The sequence below is a fragment of the Malaclemys terrapin genome, chromosome 10, assembly GCF_027887155.1.
Source record: "Malaclemys terrapin pileata isolate rMalTer1 chromosome 10, rMalTer1.hap1, whole genome shotgun sequence".
Classification (NCBI taxonomy): Eukaryota; Metazoa; Chordata; order Testudines; family Emydidae; genus Malaclemys; species Malaclemys terrapin.
In genome coordinates this window covers 27,743,409-27,760,475 of record NC_071514.1, presented here as the reverse complement: position 1 = coordinate 27,760,475, position 17,067 = coordinate 27,743,409, and positions in this window count along the sequence as shown.

Here is a 17,067-nt window from a genome sequence, read left to right as displayed (position 1 = left end):
GGACCAGAAAAACGAGGCGAGGAGGCAGCGGCGGCGGCAACGCAGCGACAAGCATGATGAGGACATTGACATGGACATGGACACGGACACGGATACAGAATTCTGTGAAACCACGGGCCCCGGTGCTTTGGAGATCATGTTGTTAATGGGGCAGATTCTATCCATGGAATGCCGATTCTGGGCAAGGGAAACAAGCACAGACTGGTGGGACCGCATAGTGTTGCAGGTCTGGGACGATTCCCAGTGGCTGCGGAACTTTCGCATGCGTAAGGGCACTTTCATGGAACTTTGTGACTTGCTGTCCCCTGCCCTGAAACGCCAGAATACGAAGATGAGAGCAGCCCTCACAGTTGAGAAGCGCGTGGCGATAGCCCTGTGGAAGCTTGCAACGCCAGACAGCTACCGGTCAGTCGGGAATCAATTTGGAGTGGGCAAATCTATGGTGGGGGCTGCTGTGATGCAAGTAGCCAAAGCAATCACTCAGGTGCTGCTACGAAAGTTAGTGACTCTGGGAAATGTGCAGGCTATAGTGGATGGTTTTGCTGCAATGGGATTCCCTAACTGTGGTGGGGCGATAGACGGAACCCATATCCCTATCTTGGCACCGGAGCACCAAGCCACCGAGTACATAAACTGCAAGGGGTACTTTTCAATGGTGCTGCAAGCACTTGTGGATCACAAGGGACGTTTCACTAACATCAACGCGAGCTGGGCGGGAAGGGTTCATGACGCTCGCGTTTTCAGGAACACTACTCTGTTTAAAGGGCTGCAGCAAGGGACTTACTTTCCGGACCAGAAAATAACCGTTGGGGATGTTGAAATGCCAATAGTTATTCTTGGGGACCCCGCCTACCCCTTAATGCCATGGCTCATGAAGCTGTACACAGGCAGCCTGGACAGGAGTCAGGAGCTGTTTAACTACAGGCTAAGCAAGTGCAGAATGGTGGTAGAATGTGCATTTGGCCGTTTAAAAGGTCGCTGGCGATCATTATTGACTCGCTCTGACCTCAGCCAAAGAAATCTCCCCATTGTTATTTCTGCTTGCTGTGTGCTCCACAATCTCTGTGAAAGTAAGGGGGAGACCTTTATGGCGGGGTGGGAGGCTGAGGCAAATCGCCTGGCTGCTGATTACGCGCAGCCAGATACCAGGGCGATTAGAAGAGCACACCAGGAAGCGCTGTGCATCAGAGAAGCTTTAAAAACCAGTTTCATGACTGGCCAGGCTACAGTGTGAAATATCTGTTTGTTTCTCCTTCATGAAAACCCGCCCCCTTTATTGACTCATTTTCTGTAAGGAACCCACCCTCCCCCTTCCCCCAGCTTTCTTTCAAACCAAATAAAGTCACTATCATTTAAAAATCATTTATTCTTTATTAATAGATTAGAGAAAGAGGGAGGGAACCCGGGTGGTATTTGAGAGGAGGATTGCTGGGAAGGAAAAAGCCACAAAGAAAAGGTTAAAAAAATGACAGCCTTTTGCTTGGGCTGTCTACTGGGGTGGAATGGGAAGGTGTACGGAGCCTCCCCCCCCCCCGTGTTCTTACACGTCTGGGTGAGGAGGATACGGAACATGGGGAGGGGGGAGGGTGGAACAGGGGCTGAAGCGGCAGTCTGTTTTCCAGCAGCCATTCCTGAAGCTCCACCAGACGCCGGAGCATGTCTGTTTGCTCACGCAGCAGCCCCAGCATTGCATCCTGCCTCCTCTGGTCTTCCTGCCGCCACCTCTCATCTCAAGCGTCTCTCCTCTCCTCACGTTGGTCCCTCCTGTCCTCACGTTGGTCCCTCCTGTCCTCACGTTCACTGGCTTCTTTCCTATACTTTGAAACTGTTTCCTTCCACTCATTCAGATGAGCTCTGTCACTGCGGCTGGATTCCATAATTTCAGAAAACATCTCGTCTCGCGTTCTCTTCTTACGACGCCTTATCTGTGATAACCTTCGGGATGGAGGAGGGAGGCTTGAGGAATTTGCAGCTGCTGTAGGGAGGGGAAAAAAGAGAGAATTGTTTAAAAAGCTACATTTTGCAGAACAATGCTTATACTCTTTCACGGTGACCAACACTATTCACATTACATAGCACATGTGATTTCTGTGCAAGGTCGCATTTTGCCTCTTAATGCTGAGTGCCTGTGGCTTTGCTGCTAGAGATCACAGGTCTGGGCAACAGAATTCGGCTTGCATGCGGCCATGGTAAGCCATTGTCTTACAGCTTCTGCGCCCTCCTTTCCCACATACCAAGCATAGCCTGTAGAGTGCTGCGGTTTTTCTGTTAACATTCAGCAGCAGCAGCAGAAAACAAACTAACCACCCCCCCTCTCGCCATGAATTCTCTGGGATGATCGCTGTACCCCTCCCCCCCACCGCGTGGCTGGTATCAGGGAAGATCCCTGCAGGCACCAAACTAACCACCCCCCCCCCGCCGCCGCCCCCCTCCCGCCATGAATTCTCTGGGATGATCGCTGTACCCCTCCCCCCCACCGCGTGGCTGGTATCAGGGAAGATCCCTGCAGGCACCAAACTAACCACCCCACCCCACCCCCCGCCGCCGCCCCCCTCCCGCCATGAATTCTCTGGGATGATCACGGTACCCCCCCCCACCGCGTGGCTGGTAACAGGGAAGATCCCTGCTAGCCAAACGCGAAAAACTCAGGGCCAATTTCCCATCTGCGCTTGGCTAACTGCAGGGAAGGATTTATTTTCCGCCACAGGCAAACAGCCCAGTAGGAACGGCCACCTCTGTCCCCTTAATTAAGTTCCCGTATTTCAACCAGGTTACCAGGAGTGATATCACTCTCCTGAGGATTACACAACAAGATAAAGAACGGATGTTGCTTGAATGCCAGCAAACACCGGGACCATACGCTGCCAGGCTTTGTCAGGCAATGATACCAGATTACTTGCTGCAAGCATGGCGTGGTCAAGTGTCCTACCATGGAGGAGGGAATAAGGATGCACTGCCCAGAAACCTTCTGGCAAGGCTTTCGGAGTACCTCCAGGAGAGCTTCATGGAGATGTCCCTGGAGGATTTCCGCTCCATCCCCAGACACGTTAACAGACTTTTCCAGTAGCTGAACTGACCGCGAATGCATCCCAAGTCTTCAGGGCAAAGTAATCATTAAAAACCGTTTGCTTTTACAACAAGTTTTATATTTTAAAAGGTAAACTCACCTGAGGTCCCTTCCATGGGGTCAGAGTCTTGGGTACTGGCTTGGGAGGCTTGGGAGGGTACTTCAGTCAGGGTGAGAAAAAGATCCTGGCTGTTGGGGAGAACGGAGTGCTGTGTGCTCTCTGCAAGCTCATCCTCATCCTCCTCCTCTCCCCCATCGGCAGAATCCTCAGGCGTCGCTGATGAGACTATCCCCGACCCAGAATCCACGATCACAGGTGGGGTAGTGGTGGCAGCCCCCCCTAGAATTGCATGCAGCTCGGCGTAGAAGCGGCATGTCCGCGGCTCTGACCCGGAGCGACCGTTTGCCTCCTTTGTTTTTTGATACGCTTGTCTGAGCTCCTTGACTTTCACGCGGCACTGCTCAGAGTCCCTATTGTGGCCTCTCTCCATCATGCCCTTGGAGATTTTTTCAAAAGTTTTTGCATTTTGTCTTTTAGAACGAAGTTCTGCAAGCACTGAATCCTCTCCCCATACAGCGATCAGATCCAGTACCTCCCTCACGGTCCATGCTGGTGCTCTTTTTCGATTATCAGCCTGCATGGTTACCTGTGCTGATTAGCTATCTGTGGTCACCTGTGCTCTCCACGCTGGGCAAACAGGAAATGAAATTCAAATGTTCGCGGGGCTTTTCCTGTCTACCTGGCCAGTGCATCCGAGTTTAGATTGCTGTCCAGAGCGGTCACAATGATGCACTGTGGGATAGCTTCCGGAGGCCAATACCATCGAATTGCGGCCACACTATCCCTAATTCGAAATGTTAAAATCGATTTTGGCGCTACTCCGCTCGTCGGGGTGGAGTACAGAAATCGATTTAAAGGGCCCTTTACATCGAAATAAATAGCGTCGTTGTGTGGACGGTTACAGGGTAAATTCGAATTAAAGCTGATAAATCCGAATTAAAGTCGTAGTGTAGACCAGGCCTGAGATTTTCAGAGAAGTGGATTTCACCACACATCTTCAGTTGAAATAAACAGAAGATGTGCGTCCCAAATACACTGCTTTGAAAATCTCAAACAACTCTTCTATTTCTCTTGTTCAAGCAGCATGAAATGCAGAGAACAAACACGGAGTATAAATGATGACAAGTAAATTAGGTGTATACATTTTTCTGTGTTAGTAACACAACCCTGTAGTTGCCAGCTTTATTTTGTTGAAACCCCTGTTGCAATGCTTCAGCAGATCCCCCTTCCATGAGTCCTCCCACCATGCCCCAAAACCAGGGCTGGCACTTCCACTAGGCGACCCAAGGCGGTCGCCTAGGGTGGCAGGATTTTGGGGGCGGCATTTTGCCGCCCTCAGCGGAAATTCGGTGGCAGGTGGTCCTTCCGCTCTGGGTCTTTGGAGGAAATCCGGCGACGGGTCCTTCACTCCCTCCAGGATCCGCCACTGAAGTGCCCCGAAGACACAGAGCAGAAGGACTCCCCCGCCGCCGAATGCTCAGAGGAGGAGCGCTGCTGCCTAGTGTGGCAAAAACCCTGGCGCAGCTCCTGCCCAAAACTGTTGCCATTGTATGTCCTTACTTCTGTCCATTGTCTCCTTCTCTGCTATCCTTTCAGCCAGTTCCTTCCCCGTGCTCCCAGTCTTGTTTTTTCCCCCTTTGGCTCTCTCTTTTTTTGCTGCACATCCCTGCAGGCTCTTCCTTTCCACTCCCACACTAACCACAGACCACATCCTGCCTGGGGCTTGAAAAAGACATCCGTGGGGGTCTTGTGAGACTGAACTGCACATGTTGTTATGGCTGAGTTGAGTCTCCAGCAAGCAGGAGACACTTGCATCAGTGGACTACTGACTGAACCTGTAACCCTGTACACATCCACTGCTCCCAGAACTGGTTGCAGTAAGGAGCCACCATAGAAGAAAGAAGGAAAGGTGTGTGGGAGACTTTTACCTGCATGGTTGTAGAGAGCAATGTAGATCCAGGTCAGGTAGCTTTCTCTCTGCCCACAGGGCTCTTGTTCTCTCACTCATATCTCCCTGGAACCCACCCCTGAAGTTTGGAGACACTGGTCTAATGTTATTTAGTAACATGGATATGGATATTATTTTAGAAAGATATAGTTTTTGACCTGACAATGTCCCTTTATTCACCTTTAGGGAAAAAAACTGTTTTCAAAAGCAAAAGTCAAGTAATCAGCTGTTTTATATATGGGCTGGATCACAGAAGGTTTTACAAGAGAAACATTTTTATTAAAATCATGTATAAATTGTTTCTCTGACTTACTGTATGCTTGTTCTTTTTGTGTAAGATTCACTTTGTTACAGATTTGCTATTATAGGAGAAAAATATCTTTTGTGGGGAGGCAGGGGGGAGGGAGAAGAGGGTTACAAAATTCCAATGATTTCTTCTCCACCGCATATGGCTAAATAGTGACTAGATCAGTATACAGACATCAAGAAAAGGAATTTTAAAAACTTTTAAGAAATACCTGTAAATGTTTTAACCATCTCCTTCCAGTGAACATGAATCTTATCTCTAGCTCGTTGCTCACTGCTCCGCAGTTCGGTGGAAAAAAATCTAGATGAGAGTGCAAAAAATGTATCTTTAGTGACATTTTGCAACCAAGGCTTTTGTGTGCCTTGAGGAGGTTTTCCACCAACAACCTGTAGTTGTCTGCCTTGTTGTTTCCAAGAAAATTTATTGCCACTAACTGGAAGGCTTTCCATGCCGTCTTTTCCTTGCCACGCAGTGCATGGTCAAATGCATCATCTTGAAGAAGTTCACGAATCTGAGGACCAACAAAGACACCTTCCTTTATCTTAGCTTCACTTAACCTTGGAAATTTTCCACGGAGGTACTTGAAAACTGCTTGTGTTTTGTCAATGGCCTTGACAAAGTTCTTCATCAGACCTAGCTTGATGTGTAAAGGTGGTAACAAAATCTTCCTTGATTCAACAAGTGGTGGATGCTGAACACTTTTCCTCCCAGGCTCCAATGACTGTCAGAGTGGCCAATCTTTCTTGATGTAGTGGGAATCTCTTGCTATCCCATTCGCAGAGAAAACAGCAGTACTTTGTGTATCCAGTCTGCAGACCAAGCAAGAGAGCAACAACCTTCAAATCGCCACAAAGCTGCCACTGATATTGGTCATAGTTTATGCACCTCAAAAGTTGTTTCATGTTGTCATAGATTTCCTTCATATAGACTGCATGACCAACTGGAATTGATGGCAAAACATTGCCATTATGCAGTAAAACAGCTTTAAGACTCGTCTTCGATGAATCAATGAACAGTCTCCACTCATCTGGATCGTGAACGATGTTGAGGGCTGCCATCACACCATCGATGTTGTTGCAGGCCACAAGATCACCTTCCATGAAGAAGAATGGGACAAGATCTTTTTGACGGTCACAGAACATGGAAAGCCTAACATCACCTGCCAGTAGATTCCACTGCTGTAGTCTGGAGCCCAACAGCTCTGCCTTACTCTTGGGTAGTTCCAAATCCCTCACAAGGTCATTCAGTTCACCTTGTGTTATGAGGTGTGGTTCAGAGGAGGAGGATGGGAGAAAATGTGGGTCCTATGACATTGATGGTTCAGGACCAGAAGTTTCATTCTCTTCCTCATCTGACTCAAGTGAGAATGATTCTGGTGCATCAGGAACCGGCAGTCCTTCTCCGTGGGGTTCTGGGCGTATAGCTGATGGAATGTTTGGATAATGCACAGTCCACTTTTTCTTCTTTGACACACCTTTCCCAACTGGAGGCACCATGCAGAAGTAACAATTGCTGGTATGATCTGTTGGCTCTCTCCAAATCATTGGCACTGCAAAAGGCAGAGATTTCCTTTTTCTGTTCAACCACTGGCGAAGATTTGTTGCACAAGTGTTGCAGCATATGTGTGGGGCACACCTCTTGTCCTGATCTCCAATTTTGCAGCCAAAATAAAGGCGATAGGCTTTCTTAACCATAGTGGTTATACTGTGCTTTTGTGATGCAAAAGTCACTTCACCACAAACATAGCAGAAGTTATCTGCACTGTTCACACAAGTACGAGGCATCTCTGCTCACTTTGGCTAAACAGAAATGTGTCCCTTTGCAAAATCAAACACTGACAAATAAGAGAGCACGACACTGTATGATTTCTAGAGCTGATATAGGGCAATTTGTTCAGCAGAGTGATGTAAGCTTCATTATGATTGCATCATCCATGACTTCTAGGAATAACATGATGCAATTCATATCATGCATGACGCAATACCAGCTTCGGATTGCATCATTCATTGTTTTACCTAAAAAGCAAGTACTGTCCAAACCCAGTCATAGATTTATTCATTTCTGGTTTAAATTGAGATCCCTTCCCTTTATAACTCACTTATCCTCCGCCATTCCCAAGTCAAGGGTCGTATGTACTGATCCAATAGCATATCTTGAAAACTAGAGCCAATCAACAATTTTAAGTATCATTTTCGTTCTCAGTGACCCAGAATTAGTAAAGTTTGACTACATTTATTTCAGAAGCATTTTGGCTGTAGAGCAGTGTTATCTGAAACAATTAACATAAACCAAGCCTAGCAGTGTGAAATTTCAAAACATTGCATGAATATGCTGTCAAACATGCTATGGAGGAAAAAGGGGATTTTTATGTTGATTGTCGTAAAAACTCCACAGCTCAGTGGTGGTCAACCTATGGCTCCAGAGCCACCTGCGGCTCTTCAGAAGTTAATATGCGGCTCCTTGTACAGACACCGACTCCGGGGCTGGAGCTACAGGTGCCAACTTTCCAATGTGCCGGGGGGTGCTCACTGCTCAACCCCTGGCTTCGTCACAGGCCTTGCCTCCACTCCACCCCTTCCCGCCCTCTCCCCTGAGCCTGCCATGCCCTCACTCCCCCCCAGAGCTCCCTGCATGCCATGAAACAACTGATCGTGAGGTGTGAGGAGGGAGGGGGAGGCGCTGATCGGCAGGGCTGCCGGTGGGTGGGAGGCGCTGGAGGGGGGTTGGGGGCAGTGAGCTCATGGGGGGGCTGCTGACGTATTACTGTGGCTCTTTGACAATGTACATCGGTAAATTCTGGCTCCTTCTCAAGCTCAGGTTGGCCACCCCTGATTTAATAACTGGTGTCTCTGGAACATCATCATTTGACTTTGTAAGATAACTTCCATGATTTGCCAGAGAGCATGTGTTTTAAACCTGGAAATTGTTTAGGCCGGTATCCAGGGCCGGCTCCAGACACCAGCGAAGGAAGCAGGTGCTTGGGGCAGCCAATACAAAGGGGTAGCACTCCGTCCAGCATCGGGGCAGCACCTCTGGGTCTTTGGCAGGAATTCGGCGGTGGGTCCCTCAGTCCCTCTCTTCCTCTTTGAGCTGCCGCCGAATTGCCACCAAAGAATGAAGCGGCATGATTATTGAGCTGCCGCCGATCGGCTTTTTTTTCTTTTGGCCGCTTGGTGCTGCAGAAAAGCTGGAGCCGGCCTTGCCAGTATCAGCTCTGTCTTAGCAAAGATGTTGTATACATGTAATATAACTTTCTTTCGTTTGTCTAGGGCAACAGCGACATCTGGTGGCCACTTTCATTCAGCAGCAATAGTACAGTATTTCCATACCTCTCCTCTTTCAAACTCTAGTAATTTGAATTTAATGCACCTTTCAATCATATGTCTGTCATAAAGTAGATTCTATTGCTCACTGAACATTCTGCCCTTTCCATCCTGGAGAGAGAGGGAGATGCTTCCCCAGCAACAAAGAGAGGTGAATAATGAAAGATCCCTAATATGGTGCCTTCATATCTGAACTCTGTAAAGGGAATGGCCTCCCTTATGCCAGTTGTCCTGCAACATTCCCCCTATTCCCATCCATGGAGGGGGAAAGGGGTCTGTGCAGTGAAGATATTAATACTGCATTATTGCATGGTAAAGTCTATCACTGCACATCTGTGGAAGGGATATGGCTGTCATCAGGGTTATACCATGGATTGTGATGGAGCCAGAATGGGGTCATCTGGGGAGGGAATGGTATTTTGATGGGAATACTGAGGAGCCCCCACCTACAGAGAAAATGATCGTATTCTGAATTAATTTCCAACAATGGATCTTAAAAAGTAGCTTCAAAGGAAGGGCAAAGGGAGGTTTGGGCCCAATTCAGTGAGTCACCCATACATATAATTCCTGATGGACCAGCCAGATAGGGTGCAGTTCAATGCAAAAGAGTCTTCAAATTCTGTTGAAAAGAAGCTTCATCCTATTTTCATCTCTGTGGAGTGAGTCAGACCCAGATGAGTCATTGAAACAGTTCTCATTTTTCAAAGCCAGCAGGAAGCAACCGGTTACTAACATTTCAGCATGTTCTAGAACCTCAGCCCATCACTGGAGCTCAAAACAGTTTAATATGGGGAGCCAAGCAGTAGCTTCCTGTTCAGATAGGAAAACCAAGATATGGAGGGAATCAATTTATAAAACCAAACTGTGCATTAGCAGCAAAGCCACAAAGAGAACCCAGTTGTTCTGACTCCCAGGCCTCTGCACAACCACATTGCTTTTGATTCTTCCATTTCTCTAAATCCATTAATCTGTGAGGTGACCTGGGATTTCAGAGGGGGCCGGTTGGGCAGCCCATCCAGACAGTCTCATCACAGGAGAAGTTGCAACGGGGCTGTCACATCACCAACTCATGGCCAGTTGCTGCTAGCAGACCCCATAATATATTGGCCCCAGAAAACAGCAGAGCAAGATGATGCTGGGGAAGCCAGCGTTCATTCAAGAACCAGACAGACTATGGAGTATCATGCAGTGAGGACTCTCCAAGGGGGGATTGAACAGGGAGAAAGACATGAGCATAGGAGTCATGCACCCACGAGAACTTGTGTATAGTCAATTTCACTGTTTCTCTGGCATAGCCAATATCATCCTGTCTGTCCATCAGCCAAAGGAAAGAAAAATGTACAAATAAAAAGTAATTGTGACACGAGGAGATGGACAGGGGAAGTTAATTTCGCTTTTTAAGCTGAAGAGTGACGGTGCCTGTAGCGGGCCTGGCACCGCTCTGTGGCAGGGATGGGATGGGGTGTCAGCACCTCACCACTCTCCAGTCCTTGCGACCGCCTCCCTGCAGGCGGTCGGTTACAGCCTCTCGACCTTCTTCCCCAATATCACCTCTTTCTGCCCCAATATCACCTCTTTCTGGTGGGACAGTGTGGCCTAGTGGCCTGAGTTCATACAAAGCTCCCCCCCCCCACGAGCAGGGTAGCGTGGCCTAGGGGCCAGAGTCCATACAACCCCCCCCCCCCATGAATGGGGTAGGGCGGCCTAGCGGCCAGAGTCCATACACCCCTCCTTACGAGCGGGATAGCGCGGCCTAGCGGCCGGAATCTCTAGGATTCCTCATGGTTCGGGGGTAGGGGGACTCGGGCCCACCGTCTCCACTGAGCCCAGACCAAGGGCCCTGGTAGTAGCAAGCTCTCCTTGCCACTCGCTCGGCGGGGATCTGCCCGCAACACGCCGAGCGTCAATGCAGTGCTAACGCTGTGTCTCTAGAGTTCCCCTGGGTCACTTCCTACCATGAATACCAGTTTGTCTGTGGTGGGGGGTCCTCCGGTCTTTTCCTCCCCTGTGACATCCTCTGTTGGGGTCTCAGGTAGTGCCTCAGCTTGGCTGACTCCTGGATCCTGGATCCTGGCACGCAGGCCCTCCCTCTTATATGGCAGCTTCAGCAGGCTCCCCGCCTCTTTGCTGCCTTGGCTCCTCCTCGGTCCCTCTCAGGTCCCACCCTTCCACTAGGGCGGATCTGGACCCTCTGACTTGGGCCTGGGCATGCCCACCTCATGTGGCCCTTCTGCCCACAGGCCCAACATATTGGCAGCCACCCGGGTTCCCTCACCCAGCGGACTGTCCCCGGGACTTGCCCTGTCTCTCTCCTGGGTGAGGCGCCCGGCCCCCACCCCAGTAGGGAGATTCCCGCTTTATATGTCCTCGCCTTAAACAGGCATAACATGTCTGGCGCTCAGCCGCGGGCCTCCTGGTCCCAGCTCTCTGCCTCTTCCATCCGTCTCCACCACTCCTCTGGAAGTCCTTCCTGAGGAGGTTTACCGGGGCCCGCTGTTCCAGTACCAGCTGGCCCAACTGTTCCTGGAGGGCCTCTTGCACCTCCCACAATCCCTCCTAAGCCTCCTGGATTCCCTGCAAGTTGTCAGCCCCCTTCATCTGGGGCGCTGACACCGGGGCCCAGCCTGGGATGGCACCTGGGTTCTCGGCATAAAACACCCCAGCATACCCAGGATCCATCATCCCTCCTTGCAGCTGCAGTGTCCAGGCAATAGTCCCACAGTTCTTTGCCCTGCCCCTTGTATCAGGGTGGACCATCCGTGCCTGCATTCTCCACCGCTAATGTAATGGGGCAGCGACTCACCCCTGCGGCGCCTCCTGTCAGTCATCCTGAGAATTAGCTCTTCGACCCAGGAGCACCCTCTGCAGGCCAGTGTCCCACTTTCCGCTGAGTCCCAAGCAGTGGCGGCTCCAGGCACCAGAGCTCCAAGCGTGTGCCTGGGGCGGCAAGCTGCGGGGGGTGCCCTGCTGGTCCCTGTGAGGGCGGCAGTCAGGCAGCCTTCGGCGGCTTGCCTGCAGGAGGTCCACTGGTCCCGCGGATTTGGTGGTAATTTGGCGGCGGGTATGCCAAAGCCGCGGGACCAGAGGACCTCCTGCAGGCATGCCACCGAATGGAGCCTGCCTGCCGTGCTTGAGGTGGCAAAAAATCTAGAGCCGCCCCAGTCCCAAGTCCCTCTTGGACCCCGGTGCCCCTTTCAGACCAGGGTGCTGCCCCCTGCAGTACCCTGCAGTCTCACTGGGTCTCCCCTCCCCAGGGAACCCCCACCACCTATCCCCACCTCGCCTTAGTTGTAGGCTACAAACACCATTTGGGGAACAGAGCACATGAGGGCAGAAATACTCCTTCATAAGCCTCCACTACCTCCACAAGGGAAGTGGGTGTGAAAATCAGAAGAGAAGATGAGTAGGACCTGTGAACAGGTAGTGTATACCAGCAGGGGTGGCAGGTTTGTATATTTTTTGGTGGTACTTAGAATGTATCCAAGTCCCACCCACACACACACACACATCTGCCTAAGATTCTGGGAGGGAGTTTGGATGCTGGGTGCAGGCTCTGGGCTGGGGCAGGGGGATGGGGTGCAGGAGGGTGTACAGGGTGCAGGCTCTGGGAGGGAGTTGGGATGTTTGGGGTGCAGGCTCTGGGAGGGAGTTTGGGTGCTGGGTGCAGGCTCTGAGCTCAGAAAGGGGTTGGGATGCAGGAGGGGGTGCGGGACAGGGGTTGGGGTGCTGGGTGCAGGCTTTGGGGGGGTTGGGTGCTGGGTGTGGGCTCCGGGCTGGGACAGAGGGTTGGGTGCAGGAGGGGTGCAGGTCATGGGGCTGGGCCAGGGATGAGGAGTTTGGGATGCAGCAGGCAGGCTGCCCTGGGGCTGGGGTGGGAGGCCAGAGAGGAGGACTCCCCCCAGCCCTCTCCCAGCGGGCAGAGGCAAGCTCAAGAGAAGGAGAGAGGGGGGCCCCTCCCCGGTCCCCCCCGCCGGTCCCTCTCCCAGCATGATACTCACCTAAGCCCGCCCAGGCTGCTGCTCAGAAGGTCCAGCCAGGATAAGCCCACCACCAAGCCCGGGGGGGCTTCTGCAAGGTGTCTCCTCCCCTCCTCCTTTTGCAGGCGCAGCAGTCGCCTCAGCCTGCCCCCGGTGCCACTCCATTGTAGCTGGCTGTGGCAGCGGCTGGTGAGGGAGCACAGCACAGAGCTGCAGGGGGAAGCTGCCCATGACAGGCAGCGATGCTCAAGGGAAGCGCGGGGGGGGCAGCAGGCGGGGCCGGAGGATGCTCTGGGGGAGGATCGCGGGGCAGCAGGCAGGGCCTGGGGAGAGACGCAGCCCTGAACATTGGTAGAACTGGGCTCCCCGGGCCCTGAATTTGCTGGAGCCTGGGCACCACGAACCCACACAACTCGCCGCCCCTGTATGCCAGCTCATTTTGCACAAACTGCTGCATTGGTCCTTTCATATTTAAGGAGCAAGGTGATACCACCAGATTGTGAGAAGTAACATGACTTTATTCCTCTCCAATAAATGGAATTGTTACAGTAATAAAATAATACCAACAGGATCTTAGAAGAGGAACGAGGCAAAATGCCAGGTTTATTGTAAATACAGAGAAAGAGTGAGAAATCAGGATATGCAATTCAATATTATTTCACTACCATTCCTTATTCATTCACACACTCATTCATACAAGTTCTGCAGAGTGGTTATAGTTACCAGCCTAGAAGTTGCTCATGGCAGAGTACTGGCCAGTTAGCCTGCACACGAGGGTGGAGCCGAGTCCTTGTCAGATGCGCATCCGATGCTCCTGGAGGGTGGTTGCAGAACCAGACTCAAAGTTTTCAGTCTTTAGAGTCTGTTTTTATAAGATTTTTATTCCTATGCCAGTCTGTGGGAATTGTTTCATCATGCTGTTACTGCATTTGAAGTGTTAATCACTCACTATTCTCATGTTTGAAATGATAAGTCCATCTTATAGATGGCACAGCCAGGGCCGGCACAACCCATTAGGCGACCTAAGTGGTGGCCTAGGGCGCTAACACTTGGGGGGCGGTGACCGCGGCGGCTGGATCTTCGGCCGTCCTGGTTGTCGTCGGCATTTTGGGGGCAGGGCCTTCCGCCGCCTAGGGCAGCAAAAAAGCTGGCGGCACTCCTGGGCACAGCAGTGATGGCTCCATGACGGCTGTCAAGTGTTTATCTTGTTCTTTGATTCTTTCATCCTTGGGATCGTTGGGTGGGTTTCAGTTTGCCCTCCGGGGATCATCCGGTTATCTCCACTCTGCGCATTCTTCGGCCGATCGAGACTGAAGTTGTAATTCTTAGGCTGGCACTTCCCTGACCATTCATCCTTTATCTAAATCAAGCATCCATCCACATACATTCTCTATTTTAACATTCATTTATCACTTATTACTTCACTATCTCTTAACTTCTAAATAACTCTCAGGATGTTGCAAATCTACTTAAACTTTAACATACATAGCAAACAAGTTAAAAGTTACCAAGAGTGGGAAGCTGTGTTCTGTTTTGAAGAACAATTACAATTGTTTTTGCAAAGCCTTATCACTCTTTGAGAACAGACTTTCTGTCTTAGGATGTGTTAACACAATTAGCAGTTTGGCCTTGCATGCTTCTCAGAGAGAGAGAGACAGAAATAAGAAAGCAAGAGGCCTATTCTGTTACCAATAACTTGGAGTTTAAGCTGTGGGGAATTCAATCTTACCCCTTGTCTCTCTTGGCCTCAGACTTGTTTTACACATACACTTTATGGTTCTAATACAGAAATTCCCTGATATGGTCCAACAGAATGAACTCTTCTAATCAAAAAGCTGTTCATCTTGTCTTCAGAAATGCGAGCTCTTTGGGGGAGCTAGAAAAAAGACAGTCGATCTGACCAAGTTGTGCTGAAGGTAGGAGGACATCACAGGTAGTTCCCTAATCCACCCTCAGTGAGTATGGCAGCTTGTCTGGGCAGTAGAGATGGCTGGGAAGTCTTGCCAAAGTCCCCTGGAGTTCTGTTGAAGATTGTCATGGGGTTTTGTTGGAGCTTGAAGCCTCAAGAAGCAGCAGGCTGAAGCTGAAGAATGGAAGCTGCTGGAAAAGAAGACTGGAACATCCTGGAAAGCAGCTACCTGAAAAAGCAGCAGCAGCAGAATTCCGAGGTTGCCTTGGCAATGAGAAGCTACCTTGCCAGCAGCAACAGAAGAGCAGTAACCACCACTGCATCCGCGGCAGAAGAGCAACAGCGCAGCTGTGGCAGCCACACTCTGGGGATCAGACAGGACAGAAGGACCAGTAGATGAATCGGAGGAAAATGTAAATAAGGAGTGTAAGTCTGATCTTCTTTCTATCTATTATTTAAGAGTGTATGGGTTTGTCTGTGAATAAAGCTGGATGCCTGCTTCTTGAATGAGATCTCCACTATCCATCCTGCGACTGGCTGATCACCACTCACAGGATGTTAAATGTCAGGTGTTAAATGTTAAAAGTTCAATGTCAAGTGTTAAGTATTTATGTTGATGTTAAGTAAATGTTTTAATCTATGAATGCAGTAATGGTTTCTCATATGTATATATAGGGGCTGCGTATACTGCACTGTATTAAGTACGAGGTGAAATTATATCATTAAGACTAAAAGCCTTTATGGATACAGGACCTCTATATGCTTGTTACATTGAAACCGCTGTATTTCTTGTGTGTGTTAAGAAATCTTATGTAATCTGTGTCTTTTATTTTATTGCACTGCTTTAATTCTTTAATGCAATTCTATTGCATTTTACTATGCTCTATGTATCCTTTCTTGCTTCATTTACTACATTGTAACCACTTATTTCCTCTAAATAAATAATTCCTTTGTTTTCGAACAGTTACTGCTTGTGTGTCCATCCTTGAGCGGAAGGCTGTATCCCTGTCCTTTCAGAGGTCAGCAAGACTAGCCTGCTCTGGGGAGCCCTCTCCGGGTCAGAGACAAGCCCCCTGGTAACACTCTGGCAATTCCTTTAGGGTGAGCCACAATCTTATTTACCCCTTTTGTTAAAATTAGACAAATTTGTAGGTAACTTAATTAGCGTCTAAAGTTTTGGTTAACAAAGCCTCCCCATGCTGCCGGAAGTCCTGCAGTGCTATGAAAACCTCCCCGTACTGCCAGAAGCCATCGTAGGGCTATGGAAGCTTCGCCAGAACTCCACACAGGGCCGCCCGGGGGGGGGGGAAATGGGGCAATTTGCCCCGGGCCCCACAGGGGCCCCCACGAGAGTTTTTCAGGGCCCCTGGAGCGGGGTCCTTCACTCGCTCCAGGGGCCCCGGAAAACTCTCGCAGGGCCTGGGCCCCCGTAGCTTCTTCTGCTCCGGGTCTTCAGCTGCAATTCGGCGGCGGGGGGGTCCTTCCACTCCGGGACCCGCTGCCAAAGTGCCCTGAAGACCCGCGGCAGGGGGATCTTTCTGCCCCAGGACCGGCCGCCGAAGTGCTGGGTCTTTGGTGGCAATTCGGCGGCGGGGGCCCCCCGCCGCTGAAGCCCCTAGGCCCCCTGAATCCTCTGGGCGGCCCTACCTCCACACGCCATCATAGAGATAGGAAATCCTCCCTGTATTATCAGAAGCCATCACAGCACTGTGAAAGCCTCCCATATTTCCAGAAGCCATCATAGTGCTATGATAGCCTTCCCCGACTGCCACAAGCCATTACAAAGCTATAAAAGTTTCCCTGGACCACCAGAAGCCATTGTAGTGCTATGAAAGCCTCCCCGTACCACCAGAAGCCATTGTAGCACTATGAGAACCTCCCCATATGGCCAGAAGCCCTCATAGTGCTATGAAAGCCTCCCTGTACTGCCATAAGCAATCATAGCAGCATGAAACACAAACACAAACATACTGAAATGGGCAACTCCTAAGGGAGAACATTTGTGGTCACGGCCATCATTGGCATTTCTGTAAATTCGGCAGGAAGGAAGGGTGAACCAGTTTGGAAAAAGTTACCAAAAACTCCCACCTCCCAACCTTTGCCCATCCCTGAGCTTATCCTGGACCAAACTATTTCCAAAGTTAGAAAAGATCTGGTTCCTACAGGCCGTGAGATGGTAAATATACGTCCACCTAATCTCTCCCCACAATTCACCTGCTGTGGATGCTCTTCTAAGGCCTGTGAGCTTCCTTCAGGGGACATAACGATGGGCCTACTCATACCTCAGGCCCCTACATTAGTATCTGGAGTCAACTACATCAGGATTTAGTAAGTTCTCTCTGAGGCCTGCTGCTCTCTCTCTTTATGGGTAAAAAGTATTCTGGCTTTTGCAGCTCACATAGTCCTGAGAAATGCCAGGTTCCTCTTTTCCAACCTCTCCCCATTCATGCAAGATTAATGGCCAGAAAAAAAATC